Below are 14,840 nucleotides of genomic sequence, written 5' to 3'. Positions count from 1 at the left end.
TCTAAAATAAAATTATGAAGGAAAGAGGTCTGAAGATGACGTGGATTAACCGAAGAATAACGACGAAGCATTCGGTGAGGTGGAGAGAGATGATTGGTGGAGGAGACGGCGACAAGGCTTACGTGGAGTAACGCCTAAGGCTATGAAAGGGCGAGGGACTGGGGCGAAGAACAGAGAAGTGGAGGTTCCGGCGGGTCAAGGACGCTTCGGCTGGAAGAGAGCGACGCCGGCTACTGCTCCGGTGAGCTCGCGTTCTACGGCTTCGCATCGTGGACTTCCTGCCGTGCCTGAGCCCGTTCCGGGGAGTCAACGGAGGACGCTACCACCAGGTACGGCCAGGGGTGCCTCCAGCGGTGTTTCCACCCATCCGGGTGGTGCCCCCAACGCCTACAACACCGGCATCACCTCCACGGGCGCTTGGACCGGGAGCTTATACGACACCAGCCCAAGCACGTCGAACGCCGCCTCGGCGCCGGCTACTGGATCCATACAACGCCGCAGCCACACCGAACCAACGGTGAGCACGAACGCCGACAACTAACAGTAGAACGCTAATAGTAGACGCTGGTAGCAGTGTTCCCGGGTCGTGTGTATTTATAGTCTCCGTGTTTTGTGTTAGTTTTGTTATTTTTATGTTGTAGTGTGTTTCACGTCGGGCGCATTAAATGTGCGTCTGTGTGGGGACACCTGTCGCCTAGTCCATTCTTTCGGTCCGAGTATTCTCCGGGGAGATCCGTGAGAGACTCCAAGGGTACTTGATTCATCGCCCTGCCTTCGTAGTCTCGCCACTCTAACCTTTTCAGCATCACCAGCTCACACCGGCTGCAGGATCCACCCGACATTTACGCATCCGCTGTTACGCACAGGCGCTCGAACCCAAGTGCAGTGGTGGCGCGGACGAAGTTGCTGCGAGCACTGGTTCGTCCGACCGATTTTCCCACGCACCATAACGGGCGACCACACGTTCGCAAGCCTATAGCGTACATCACATCAGCTACGTTTCGGCGAAGTGCATTATTAAGCGCTCAAAACGGGGTGCTTTTAAGAGCGTTTTATCATCATCTGAGCTATTCCTGGAGCCATAGGCGCTGACAGCGGAGGGGGGGGGGGGTGGAGGGTTAGAGCCTTCCCCCCCCCCCGAAATTTTTCCGGTGGGGCTTAGCCCCCCGCCTCTAACCCCTCGATGAATGAGCGAAGGGGTGAGCATATCTTCTGCTACGGATTGGCACATTCACACGGGGGACGGAGATTCGCCAAGAGCTATGTCACTGTTTCCAGCCGCACGCTTCACGGAAGGGATAATAATAATAATATTTGGTTTTTTGTGGAAAGGAAATGGCGCGGTATCTGTTTCATATATCGTTGGACACCTGAACCGCGCCGTTGGGGAAGGGATAGGGGAGGGAATGAAAGAAGAGGTGCCGTAGTGGAGAGCTCCGGAATAATTTCGACCACCTGGGGATCTTTAACGTGCACTGACATCGCACAGCACACGGGCGCCTTAGCGTTTTTCCTCCATAAAAACGCAGCCGCCGCGGTCGGGTTCGAACCCGGGAACTCCGGATCAGTAGTCGAGCGCCCTAACCACTGAGCCACCGCGGCGGGTTTCACGGCAGGGACAGCGAAGTACACTGGAGCGAAAAAGCGCGCGCAGGCGACTTGTGCAGAAAACTAAATCAAATCACGGAACAAAATGTAGACAGTGACCGGCGAAACAAATATCGCTTATTTACACAGTGCCTACGGGAAGGTGGTTCTACTCACTCGCTTAACGTACGTGGTACAATAGAATAAAAAAAAAGTTTCTGTGGCAGTGACTCAAGTGAACTTTGTCCTGATGATCAACAAGTGACGACCGATACGTTTGCGCTGATATAAAGTGGCTGACGGGAGGAGTTTGTTTATTGTACTTGTAGTTAATGAATATTTAATAAAAAATAACAATGGAAGGAAAAATAATGTGGATTAGCCCAGCTTATCCAGGATATACAAAGCGAAAGATGTCGGCGTTCACTGTGTTAATTGGCATTGGCGTTGACAATGTTCTAGACGGCGATGGCCTTGAGCAAAGGAAGGGCGCACAACTGGCTGCCTGGATATGCGGACGCCGCATTCGTGCTTTGATTCGTGGTGATAGAGAGATGTGGAATAAATGAATTTGTCAGCCACAACGCTGTCAGCGTTATGGCTGACATGCGGCACTGCACCAATACCTACTCTGCAGTTTCATTCGGTGATCAACCATTAACTGCATGCGACCTCCCAGTGTGGCAGGGAGTACGCGCTGCCTATCTATTGTGCGGAACGCAATCAAAGCAGGCTTTTGAGACCAACGCCATGTACATGAAAGCGAGATTTAGGTCACCAATGACCCACGGAGCCGGTTATGCGCCTTTCCTTTCGTGAAAATGAACAGCCTTTGCAAAGTTGACAACGCAAATGAATTCTATGAACGCCGTCGGCTCACTTGTTTTCTTTGCTTTTTGAGGAAACGAAATGGCACAACAAAAGTCTCACATATCTCGGTGGACACCCGAACCGTGCCGTAAAGGGAAGATTAAAGGAGGGTGTGAAAGAAGAGAGAGAGAAAACAGAAATTTGCATTTTGAGGAAAGACGCGGCGCTGCGTAGTGGCGGAACACCTGTGGCTCGGTGTGAGTAGCAAGCGAGAGAGGGAGAGAAAAGGAGACGGTGTCGGCGGCGGCCACCTGCGCCGTGCGTGTGTGAACCGACATACGCCATCTCGCGCGAAGCACGGTGTTGACTAGCGCTGTGAAGCTTCTCGCTCCAAAAGATGTTGCTAGCCGCGGCATCTGCCCTCGAAACCTGAATCACCTGAGCTCCGACTAGCAGCAGTAAAAGGACAGGGAGAGGGAAAGAAAGGGGAGCGATTGTAAGACCCGAGCCTGGCAAAGGAGGAGGGCAAGGTTCCGGTCATGGAAGAAGCCCAAGTGCCACGAGGAAAAAGGTGAGCTGGCCCAACGCGGGCTCTCAAAATGAGACTGCTCGAGAGAAGGAGCTACAAAGGCAGGTGCTGCAGCAAGCCGAAACTATCAAAAAGATGGAAGCTAGGATAGCAGAGATGGAACGCGCGCTTAAAACCGGCAGAGTAGACAGGGTACAGACGCCGTTGGCCCAAGCCCCACAGCAAGCGGCGCAGGCGAACGCTTCTCGCGTGGACGATAACACAGCTATGGAAGTGGAGAAAGTGGAGAATCGGGGGACGGTCAAAAGGCCACCTCCGGCAGATGAGGGAGCTCTTGCAAAGAGAGTAGCAGAAACTTCGGCGGCGGACACGCCGCAGCCAGTATTTACAGTCACTTGTCTTAAGAGAGACATGCTTACCCTTGCGGAGAGAGTGGGAAAACTGGAAGAAAGACAGGATAGGCTGGATCGCCGGGTCGACAGGATAGAAGCTAGACTAGGCAACATTGAGGAGCGTCTTGACGCCTTCACCAATGACATGCGGGGTTACCAGACCCAGGTAATCGACATGTTTAAACAGCTAAATGCTATGCTAGAGGTTAGATTGCCTCCCGTAGTCGGCCAAGAGCCGATGTTAGTGAACCTAGGGCTTCGCCATGGCCCCTCGCCAGCAAATTGAGGTTTGGCAGTGGAACTGCAGGGGCTTCCGTCGCAAGCGGGGGAACCTGCAGTTGCACATACAAAATCTGGATAGTAAGCCGGACATTATAGCTTTGCAGGAGGCTAGCGGCTCGGTGAAATTACCGGGATTTAAGACATTTACACCACCAGAGATTGACCGAGGGGGCGTATTGAGCGTCTTCACGGCCGTGTTAGTCCATCGCAACACCACAGTGATTCAGCATACCATAGATAGCAGCAGGGAGGACTACGTCCTGCTGGAGATTTTGCCCAAAAGAAAGGACGATAAGAGTCTATTTGTTCTTAATGTATACTTTTCTCCAAAAGATAAGGGGGTGGGCCTGCCAGACCTTCTGATAAAGACGCAACGGCTAGCGGCTAGGTCTCAACTCATCGTGGTGGGAGATTTCAATGCGCCTCATCCGGAGTGGGGCTACATCCGAGCCAGCCCGAAGGGAAATAAGCTTTGGCAGGTTGCCCAGGACCAGCGATGGACGATCTTAAACAACCCGCTAGATCATACCAGGATAGGCAACAGCGTAAGCATAGACACCTCTCCAGACCTCACATTTGTGAATGGTATCAGGGATGCACAGTGGGTAAACACGGGACAGCCACTGGGAAGTGATCACTATATCCTTTCCACGATATTTAGTGCTGCTAAGCACAAAGACACGGTGAAAGGAACTCGAGTGACGGACTGGGACCGATTTCGGCAATACAGGAGTGACATAGTGAACAGGGAAATTGAGGACTTAGGAGCCTGGATTGACAAGCTCAAGCAGGCCGTGAAGAGTACCACAGAAGAGGTTCCGACGGAGGAGGAGGGCTTTACGGCTGACTCTAGATTGTTACACATGTGGGAAGCACATGCGAGTCTCCTTCGGAGGTGGAGGAAACAAAGGCATAATGGCGTCCTCCGTAGGAAAATGGCCAAGGTAGAACGAGAAATCGAAGCCTACACATTGGAGTTGCAGTGTCAACAGTGGGGGCAGATTTGTGACCGGATGAATGGGCAATTCGGATGCAAAAAAACATGGCAGTTGTTGAGGCACCTTTTAGACCCGGCGGCAACCAAATCTGCGCAAAAGGGGCAAATGGCTAGGTTAGAGCATCGGTATCAAGGCACGATTGGGGAATTTATACACGAACTCCGAAGTCGTTACATAAACAGAGAGGCGGGCGGTTGCTTGCCGGATTACTCGGGAGAGGAAAACCTTGAATTGGATGCAGACTTTACGGTGGCGGAAGTGGAGTTTGCAATAGGCCAGCTTCGTACCACGTCAGCAGCGGGTCCGGACGGGGTTACTAATAAAATGCTGAGGAGCCTGGATTTCAAGTCAGTGGGGGAACTCACGAATTTGATGAATAAATATTGGGCGGCCGGGGAGATTCCGCCAGAGTGGAAACATGCTAGGATTACATTTATTCCTAAACCAGGGAAGAAGCTCTGCATTGAGAATCTGCGTCCCATCTCGCTAACGTCGTGCTTGGCCAAATTGATGGAGCATGTGGTCTTGAACAGGCTTCAGGGTTAGTAGAGGACCATGAGTTGATACCTGAAACAATGATTGGCTTCAGGGCTAATCTATCGACGCAGGACGTCATGTTACAGCTAAAAAAAGACGTGGTTGATCCTGGGTACGGCACGGGCACCAAGGCTATCTTGGGGCTCGACCTCACTAAGGCCTTTGACAATGTTACCCATGAGGCAATATTGAGGAACCTATCAGACATAGGACCGGAGGGTAGAACGTTCCGGTACATCAGATCGTTTCTGGAGGGTAGGACTGCGGAGAATGTAGTCGGAGAAATGAAATCGGATCCCTTCCCATTGGGGGGCAGGGGGACACCGCAAGGGTCGGTATTATCGCCCTTCCTATTTAATCTCGCCTTGATCAAGATACCACCCAGGCTGCAAGGGATATCGGGACTTAAACATACATTTTATGCGGATGACATTACTCTATGGGTAACAAGAGGCAGTGACGCACAGTTGGAAGAAACTCTACAACAGGTGGTGGATATTGTGGAGGAGCTAGCAGGGGAAGCAGGACTCTCGTGCTCTCAGCCCAAGTCCGAGCTTTTTGTTCTGAGGGATAAACCAAGAGGGATACATGCGAGGCACTATACGCCGCCACCACCTTTAGAGGTGAAAGTGGGGGGAGTACCGGTCACTGAGGTCCAAACGATCAGGATCCTGGGTATGTATCTGCAGACTAACAGGAAGAATAGCGAGTCCTTGCAAAGGCTTAAAAATACGGTCAATGCTACCGTGCAGCTAATCAGGAGAATCGCCAATCGTAAGAGAGGTGTTAAGGAAAAAGACTTGTGTAGGCTAGTGCAGGCATTTGTGCTCAGTAGAATAGTGTATGCGGCGCCTTATTTGAAGTTGGACGCGGCGGAAAAAGGAAAGGTGGAGGCTATGATTAGGCAGGCGTATAAAGCGGCTCTTGGGTTGCCTCAAAATGCGTCTACCGAAAGGCTGCTGGGATTAGGGGTGCACAACACCCTAGAAGAACTGCGGGAGGCGCACTTGGTGATGCAGCTCGGTAGGCTTTCAAAAACAAAAGCAGGAAGGGACATATTGGAAAGGATCGGCATTGGAGTTGACGTTCCAGCCGGTGACACGAAAATTCAGATGAGGCAGGGAAATGCACAAGGGCTTGTCCATAAAACCTTTGCCCAAGAACATGCATCCAATACATCATGAGGACCGCAGGAAGGCAAGAGCCAAAGCTTTACATGCTAAGTACGGGAAGTACAACGGGGCAGTCTGTGTAGATGTCGCCGAGTATAAGGACAAGGATGCATTTGCAATTGCGGTGGTGGACGGGCGAGGACGCTTGAACGCCTCTGGATCAGTCAAAACCCGCTCCCCAGAAACTGCAGAGGAAGCGGCGATAGCACTAGCTATGACTAGTAGTAATGCTGACCTGATCTTCAGCGATTCAAAAACAGCCATCCGAAATTTGGCGAGGGGCAGAATATCTGTCACAGCGGCGCGGTTGCTGAATCGGGCCACGGAGCGAGGGATTACGGAGACGGAAATTGTCTGGGTACCTGCACACTCTGGGAACCCTGGGAACGAGACGGCTCACATGAATGCTCGAGGTTTCGTCAGCCGAGTAGGTGAGCTGGACGTCCCGGGAAGGTCCACGAGAGATGGGCTGGTATCCTTTCATGACATTACTAATCATTTCAGACTTGAGCGGAGGATTTACCCACTCCCGGACAAGCAATTGGTGAAGGCGCAGGAATGCGTCTGGCGACGATTGCAGGCTAGATGTTTCTTCAACCCATACGTATTGAGCAAAATCTACCCGGACATTCCGCCGGAGTGCAAATGGTGTCACGAATTGGCAACCTATGACCACATATTATGGAGCTGTAGCATAGCACCGCCACCGGCGGACATTATGCGTGATCCTTCCCTCGAGCAGTGGGAGGCCGTGTTGGCCAGCTCAGACCCGGTCGTCCAGACCAGGGCCGTGGAGTGGGCCACCCAGGTCGCCGTCAGCCATGGGTTGATGGCCATCTGACACGGAATCGTCCACACATGCTCTCTGACGAAAATAAAGTTTTTCCATCCATCCATAAGAAAGGATAGGGGTAGGGGGTAATGTACAGTGTGTACAAATAGAGAATAGGAAATAAATGTTGGGTGCTGTGCCGCGCATGGAAGGAGTACTCAATGCCGGAGCGTGCAAATTGCTTGGGGGAGGGTAGGGGGGGGGGGGAAACGGCTGATTGCGGCCGACGCGATGTCTTCCACGCCGGCTCAGATGGGTTGCCCTGAGCGCGACGGCCAAGGGAGAGAGTGTGTGAGCGTCGATGCACCCACACACGGACAATGGTCGCTCGCGATAGTCGGCCTGGCGCAGGGCAACCCTTATGTGGTAAAAACAATTGCCGATCTCTTTTTTCCAGTCATCAGGCAACGATATATAAAAAAATGTAACCCAATTTAGGTGATCGACTGCCACGCTTTCTTCGATCTTACGTGAAATCACCCTATCCATTTCTCCAGCATATCTAGCTATCAGGAGCCATCTTTCACACGGTAGGCAATAACACTTATGCCAGATCGTCACACGCTATTCGAACACCATATTCAGGGTACGTAAAACCGGGAATCATTTTCGATGTCAATCCGTGTTACGACGCTGTACAGTTCTAAAAATCTCTAAAGATGCCAAATTCTGGTGCCCTCCCGTAGGCAGCATTGTTTAAAAATTAATAATAATAATAATTGGTTTTGGGGAAAGGAAATGGCGCAGTATCTGTCTCATATATCGTTGGACACCTGAACCGCGCCGTGAGGGAAGGGATAAAGGAGGGTAGAATTGGTAGCTCAAAAAAACACAGGGACACAGAAAGACAACACCACAAAGCGCTAACTTGCAACATACGATTTATTTCCTGAAAGAGGGGTGGTTTTTATACTGAGTTATCATGCACTACTATCAGACCACCGCTAGCACCGCATATCAGACAAATATAGGATCTCCTTTGGCAACAGAGCAACTGAAGGACTACTTACACAATCATCATCCAACAAAGAAATCCATTCCGCTAGAGAGATAATTGAAGCGGAATGGATTTCTTTTGTTGGATGATGATTGTGTAAGTAGTCCTTCAGTTGCTCTGTTGCCAAAGGAGATCCTATATTTGTCTGATATGCGGTGCTAGCGGTGTTCTGATAGTAGTGCATGATAAGTCAGTCTAAAAACCACCCCTCTTTCACGAAATAAATCTTATGTTGGAAGTTAGCGCTTTGTGGTGTTGTCTTTCTGTGTCCCTGTGTTTTTTTTGCGCTACCAATTCTACCCTTGAAAATGTACCAACAAGCCAGAGTTTCTACCCTTCTGGATAAAGGAGGGAGTGAAAGAAGAAAGGGAGAGAGCTGCCGTAGTGGAGGGCTCCGGAATAATTTCCACCACCTGGGGATCTTTAACGTGAGGGGCTGCAAAACACCGATTGAACGGATGCCAGTTACGCTTCAGATGGATTCTTTATGTCACACAGATGCTGGCTCAAAAAGAATTACGAGAATCGATGCATAGGAACGGGAGTTATTCAATGGAGAAATTTCAAAATACAAGCAAACAAAATGCTGCCCTCAACTCGATTTTCGCGCAGCTTCCCATTCCCATTTCACTCTCCCAATGACGACACCGAGGGTAACCAATCAAAACAGCCTATCTTAGCACATGGCGGAAGTTTGCACTCTATGGTTGCCTGTTCTCTGTAACTCGTTCATGCCAAGGCTGGCAGCGCCGTTTGCATGGTTACAACCATGTGAACGCCCAGCTGACCCAGCGATGCTTCACCGTCACGTCGGCGGCGCAGAAGGGAACACTGATCAGTGAAGTTCCCTTACGTATGGATCCGAACTCGAGCGCGAGATACTGCGATGGTGTGACAGCCTGCGCAAGATATCAGACACATTTAGCATAGGGCGTACCGCTACTGCTTACCGCCAACCATCGCCCGTCGCTCTTTAGTCGCTCCTAGCGCGCTGGTTGGCCACGGCTAGCAGAGAGCGCGCGCAGTTGACGGGAACGTGGCGCCATCTGGCGCCACCGCCCGGTGATTCTCCACAAACTGACGATGCGCACTGCCTGCTAAATGTGAAACGAACGCATCCTTCTATGGGACCGAAACGAACGCTTATAGAGTGCAATGGCTCGATCGGATCGATTCCACAAAGCCGCTCTCAGATACATAGAGAGTAGCCATAAGTGTTTAGTGCGAGGTCGTAGGATGTTTACAGAGAGGCGCAAAGTCCTTCGATGCTAAGAGTAGCCAGTGCCTCTGGTGGCGTGTTTTTGATTTACTTGATTTACAGTGCTTTTATCCAGGGCAAACAAGCTGGTTTTGTTAGTGTAATATAAAACATAAAAACTTGACAAAACGTAACTCTAGTTATTAACCCAATTCGCAGTATATTTCCTCTTTGTCCAATCATCAAGCTAGCGCAAAGTGATGTCATATCTGCTGCTAAAACCGCCACTGTATGGTGACACCGTCAGCGCCACGAATTTGTACTTGCGAGCTAATTAAAATATTAAAAACCAGAGTATACGCGGTACGACTGATGCTAATAGCACCACTATAACTCATTCTATGCAACCAACAGGCAATACAATGCACTGAAAATGTGTTTCGGGGCCCCTTTAACGTGCACTGACATCGCACAGCACACGGGCGCCTTAGCGTTTTGCCTCCATAAAAACGCAGCCGCCGCGGTAGAGTTTGAACCCGGGAACTCCGGATCAGTAGCCGAGCGCCCTAACCACTGAGTCACCGCGGCGGGTGTATAAAAAATTACCGAAGACACTTTAGAAACACTAAAGTGTGCTTGGGAAAAGCATTGTGGTCAACCCACTGCATATACCATGTCGTATAGGTGCCCCAGTGGAATGGCCACAGTGTTCGCCGAGGACCCGATGTGTCATATTCATCCGTGCTGGGGCCTGGTTGTCGGTCGTCCTCCCCCTCTTGAAGGAGTGTGCCACTTGTGCTAGACGTGGTTCTTAATGGGCCTGGTTATGACAAGCACTGCAGCCGCTTTCATTCCACCTCCCTGGCTTTGCTGGCGCTGCTGCCGTCTGCGCTCCAATCTATTCGCTTTGGTGTTAGGCGATATCGCCTGTCGCTTTCGTCCTGCTTCCCTGCATTTGCTACCCGGCGATCTAATCAGTCGCGGTTTTCGTTCGGCCTCCCTTGCTTTCGCATCTGGTGACATGTTCAGTCGTCGCATGCGCATTCGCTCCTTGTTCTTCCGGCGTTTGGTGTTGGGGGAGTCCGGCGTCCGCTGCCGCTTCGCCGAACCGCTGTGTCGCTTCAGAGCCATGAGTCTCACTGCAACCACAAGTCTGGCGAAGGAGCGGCGGTGCAGCTGCCACCGCCGACATGCGCGCGCTTGTTCTACCGCTCTTCTGTGACGTCACGGTTCCTATGCACAGCCGCGCCCCCAACCGGCGCGCCGGTTGCTATGAAGGGGAGGACGTTGCACCGCTGTGCGGAGGAGAGGCCGCAGCTGGCACGATTCCAGCGCACGGGCGTACGCGATCGCGAGTGTGAACCATTAAAGGGACACTGAGGAGAAATAGAGGTTGGCCTGTATCGATAGAATACTAGATACTGAACACAAAAACGCCACTCTTACTGAAAACAAAGCTCTTTTAAGGTAGGAAATAGCAAGAACCAAAATACAGGTATCGCCGCCACAGGTCAATCTCGCCACTATAGCGTGATGACGTTATAGGACAAGAGACGCCACCTTAGAGGAATTTTCCTTCCTACATGGACCCCGATTCTCTGAGGATGACAAAGGAAGGTTGCGCGTTTCAATATTGAAGTAAGTTTTGTGTTAAAACCGATAGTGCACTTTTATCACACAACGAAGACAGAAAAAAGAGAACCTGAATGTTGGGAGGCAAAAAAAACCAATGCTTGGCGGCCGGCATAGTTTCGATTTTTTATGGCGCTTCGCGGCTGTGAGCTTTGCGTGCCCGTGGTTTTGTTTTTGACGCCCCTCGATTTACAAGCGCCGAACAGCAGGGAAACTGCAAGTGCCGCTTCAAGTGCTAGTTAACCTTTGAAGGAGCCTGTTAAGGCTGGTCAGATGATCGCCACAGTCGACGAAAAACTATGACGGCACGATAACCGGTGATCGTGGAAGGCAGTTAGCAGTACAAAGAGCCCTTGTGTCTTCGTACGCTCACCCGTCGAAACGATCCCGGCTGTGCCAGACAACTTCAAACTATTTAACGGAAATCGTTTATGAGGGACGCGAGACAAGAGACAAGACAGTCAAGAAAAAGAGATTTGGAACCTGCAGAGACCGTGACTCCGCTCTCCTCCAACTCGTTTGTTTGCGGCTCCATTCAATAGCTTAGGCACTTGGGTGGAGCTGTTCTCTTCGAGCTCTCTACTAAATTAGTCCATTCACAGTATACATTTGAAACTACATGCGAGTGGGCAAGAGAGATCGATCCAGTGGACTCCGTACCTCCGGAAATGCGCTGAACCCGTTGAAGCTTCGTGCGTCGGCTTTACTTTCGAGTCGCCAACTTTAAACGCGAGCGCCCTTGAGCACCCATCCATTTTTTGTGGCAAAAAATAAATAACCTGGCCCTCGCAACCGTGGGAAACCTCCTCGACGCCGCCTGTTGCACCGTGCAACCACGCCGTTGAAGGAAACACTATCCATTGGCCCCAAGCCCCGGCCAGCCTCCAATGGGCGCGACGCGCCGACCTTGTCCTCTCCCCTCGCGACTCCGCGCACTGGATTTACGATATTTAGCAACGGCTGCTCATGGCGGAAGAGGGAAACAACCCGTCGGCGCCTAACCTAACCGTGCTCCCTCAAAAGCATGGCAGGCTCTATGGTGCTGAGGTCGCTGAAATGTAAGCCGGAGTTTTTGCGAGAACTTCGTCGTCGGGTTCGGGAATGGGATCCATCGTAAAGTTGGCAAGACGCCGGTGCAAACGTAAACAAAGCGACGGTAGCGACCCCCGATAGATGCCTTCAACACGCGGCGGCGGTAGCTTTCATTTCGGCTGCTGCCAACGTTTTTAGAAAAGGACAGTTGGAAAACTTGCCTCTAACTCGCCCCGGGGAATCGGCCGCACTTCCGTTGCCGCTTTAATCTCAGAGACGCGAGCGCCATCTCTAAGGTTTTGACAGTTCCACGTTAGTTTTGTTTGTTTTATCCAACGTTATCTAAAAACGTTGCTCAATGTTTTCAAATAAGGGCAGGCGGGCGCAGAGCGGACCGAGAACGGGTGCTGCCTAGGCAGTGGCGCTGCAGTCGCTTTGGGCTGGGCGCGTCGTCTGCTACTTTCAGCTAGAGGAGCGTCAGCAGAAGACTCGCGTGCATACGGAAACGTATTTATAATGATTGCAAATGTATGTTTGGCCTTTATTTTTTTTTGTACTGATGGAACAACACGTCTTAGTAGCATTTGTAACCATAACCATAGACGGGCGCGTTTAAGATGCGTTGGCCAACAGCTTATTATATGCGTATTAGATACGCATTCAAGAAGTAAAGCTACCGTGCTCCCAGTATCGATCACTTTACTTATTTAAAATGCCTCAACCACCAGGGCGATTATACCTTAAACTCGACGCATTAAAACAAAGGAAGTGGCTGAATAAAAAATTAAAAGAGGGTATGCCGTAAGAAAAAAGAAACGAAAAGCATTTTGTGTCTTTATAAGGTTTTTCCAGGTTTTATTTACAGACACTCAACTTTTAGTGATGTAATAAGTAAAGGAAAGTTTACAGGTTTTCACATTAGATTTGCTTTTTTTCTGGCAAATGCAACCACTTCGGAAACGCTGAGCTTCTTGCAAGCATCTTTAGTAGCAAAGTGCATGCGTAGTACTACGTAAGAATGCAGAAGCTCTGCAGTTGTAGTATCCTAGTGTGTGGGGCAGCCAACGCTTGTCTGCAGCCAAAAACTCAACCCTGAGCATCCTGGCCTCTCGTACCCCAGGCGTAGAGCGCACTCGAACTTTCCCATACGTAGACGAGCCCGGCTTGAAGCTCCGGCGTAGACGATGCGAGGCGTGAGCTAGCGTAGGCCGGTTATGCTGCAAACTGTCCACGTAACCAAGCGCAGCCAATGGGCGTAGCGGCGGCGAAGAGAAAACTAGCGTAGTACTGTCAAAACTCTATAGATGGCGCTCGCTTCTGTTTGAGACTAAAGCGGCAACGGAAGTGGGGCCGATTCCCGAGAGCAAGTTTTCCAACTGCCCTTACCTAAAAATGTCGGCTGCTGCTAGACCGCACCGCAAGCCGGCAAAAATCACGCAGTCTGCGTTTACGTCACGTTTCACGTCAGTCCGTCCTATCACGCCATAAGAGGACGCCGCGACGTCATAAGATTGCTCCAAGTTTGAATCGGAGCGGCGGGAAAAACTTTTTCAACTTCGGATCGAAATTTCTTTGAAATAAATGCATCTTTCGCTCCCGGACAAGCGGCAACAAAGCCATGAAATGCCGAACTATCATATTTTGCGAACAAAAAAAAATTCGATTGAGTTCTCCACACTGCCCTTTAATGCCTTTCACATAACAAAAAAAAATTGACAGAGCTCTCCTCGCTGTCCATTTAACGGCTTTCACCTAACAAAAAAATTTGATTGAGTTCTCCTCACTGTCCATTTAACGGCTTTCACCTAACAAAAAAAAGTTTCATAGAGTTCTCCTCACTGTCCCTTTAACGGCTTTCACCTAACAAAAAAAATTTGATAGAGCTCTCCTCACTGTCCCTTGGCTTTCGCCTAACACAAAAAAAAATTTGATAGAGTTCTCCTCACTGTCCCTTTAGAGGCTTTCGCCTAACACAAAAAAAAATTTCATAGAGCTCTCCTCACTTTTCCTTTAGACGCTTTCGCCTAACACAGCAAAATTTGATAGAGCTCTCCTCACTGTCACTTGGCTTTCGCCTAACACAATAAAATTTGATAGAGCTCTCCTCACTGTCACTTGGCTTTCGCCTAACACAATAAAATTTGATAGAGCTCTCCTCACTGCCCTTTTAGAGGCTTTCGCGTAACACAAAAAAATTTCATAGAGCTCTTCTCACTTTCCTTTTAGAGGCTTTCGCCTAACACAACAAAATTTGATAGAGCTCTCCTCACTGTCCCTTGGCTTTCGCCTAACACAATAAAATTTGATAAAGCTCTCCTCACTGTCACTTGGCTTTCGCCTAACACAATAAAATTTGATAGAGCTCTCCTCACTGCCCTTTTAGAGCCTTTCGCGTAACACAAAAAAATTTCATAGAGCTCTCCTCACTTTCCCTTTAGAGGCTTTCGCCTAACACAACAAAATTTGATAGAGCTCTCCTCACTGTCCCTTGGCTTTCGCCTAACACAATAAAATTTGATAAAGCTCTCCTCACTGCCCTTTTAGAGGCTTTCGCGTAACACAAAAAAATTTCATAGAGTTCTCCTCACTTTCCCTTTAGAGGCTTTCGCCTAACACAAAAAAAAAATTTCATAGAGCTCTCCTCACTTTCTCTTTAGAGGCTTTCGCCTAACACAACAAAATTTGATAGAGCTCTCCTCACTGTCCCTTGGCTTTCGCCTAACACAATAAAATTTGATAAAGCTCTCCTCACTGCCCTTTTAGAGGCTTTCGCGTAACTCAAAAAAATTTGATAGAGTTCTCCTCACTGTCCCTTTAGAGGCTTTCGCCTAACACAAAAAAA

The 14,840-nt window shown here is 50.0% G+C and overlaps 1 pseudogene; it reads left to right on the top strand.

Annotated features, from left to right (window-relative positions):
• The first annotated feature begins 5,812 nt into the window (after positions 1–5,812).
• Positions 5,813–14,840, top strand: part of LOC144119904 (uncharacterized) — a 47,194-nt pseudogene continuing 38,166 nt past the window's right edge.

The sequence above is a fragment of the Amblyomma americanum genome, chromosome 2 (genome assembly GCF_052857255.1).
Source record: "Amblyomma americanum isolate KBUSLIRL-KWMA chromosome 2, ASM5285725v1, whole genome shotgun sequence".
Taxonomy (NCBI): domain Eukaryota; kingdom Metazoa; phylum Arthropoda; class Arachnida; order Ixodida; family Ixodidae; genus Amblyomma; species Amblyomma americanum.
This window is presented reverse-complemented; position numbering and strand designations above follow the sequence as displayed.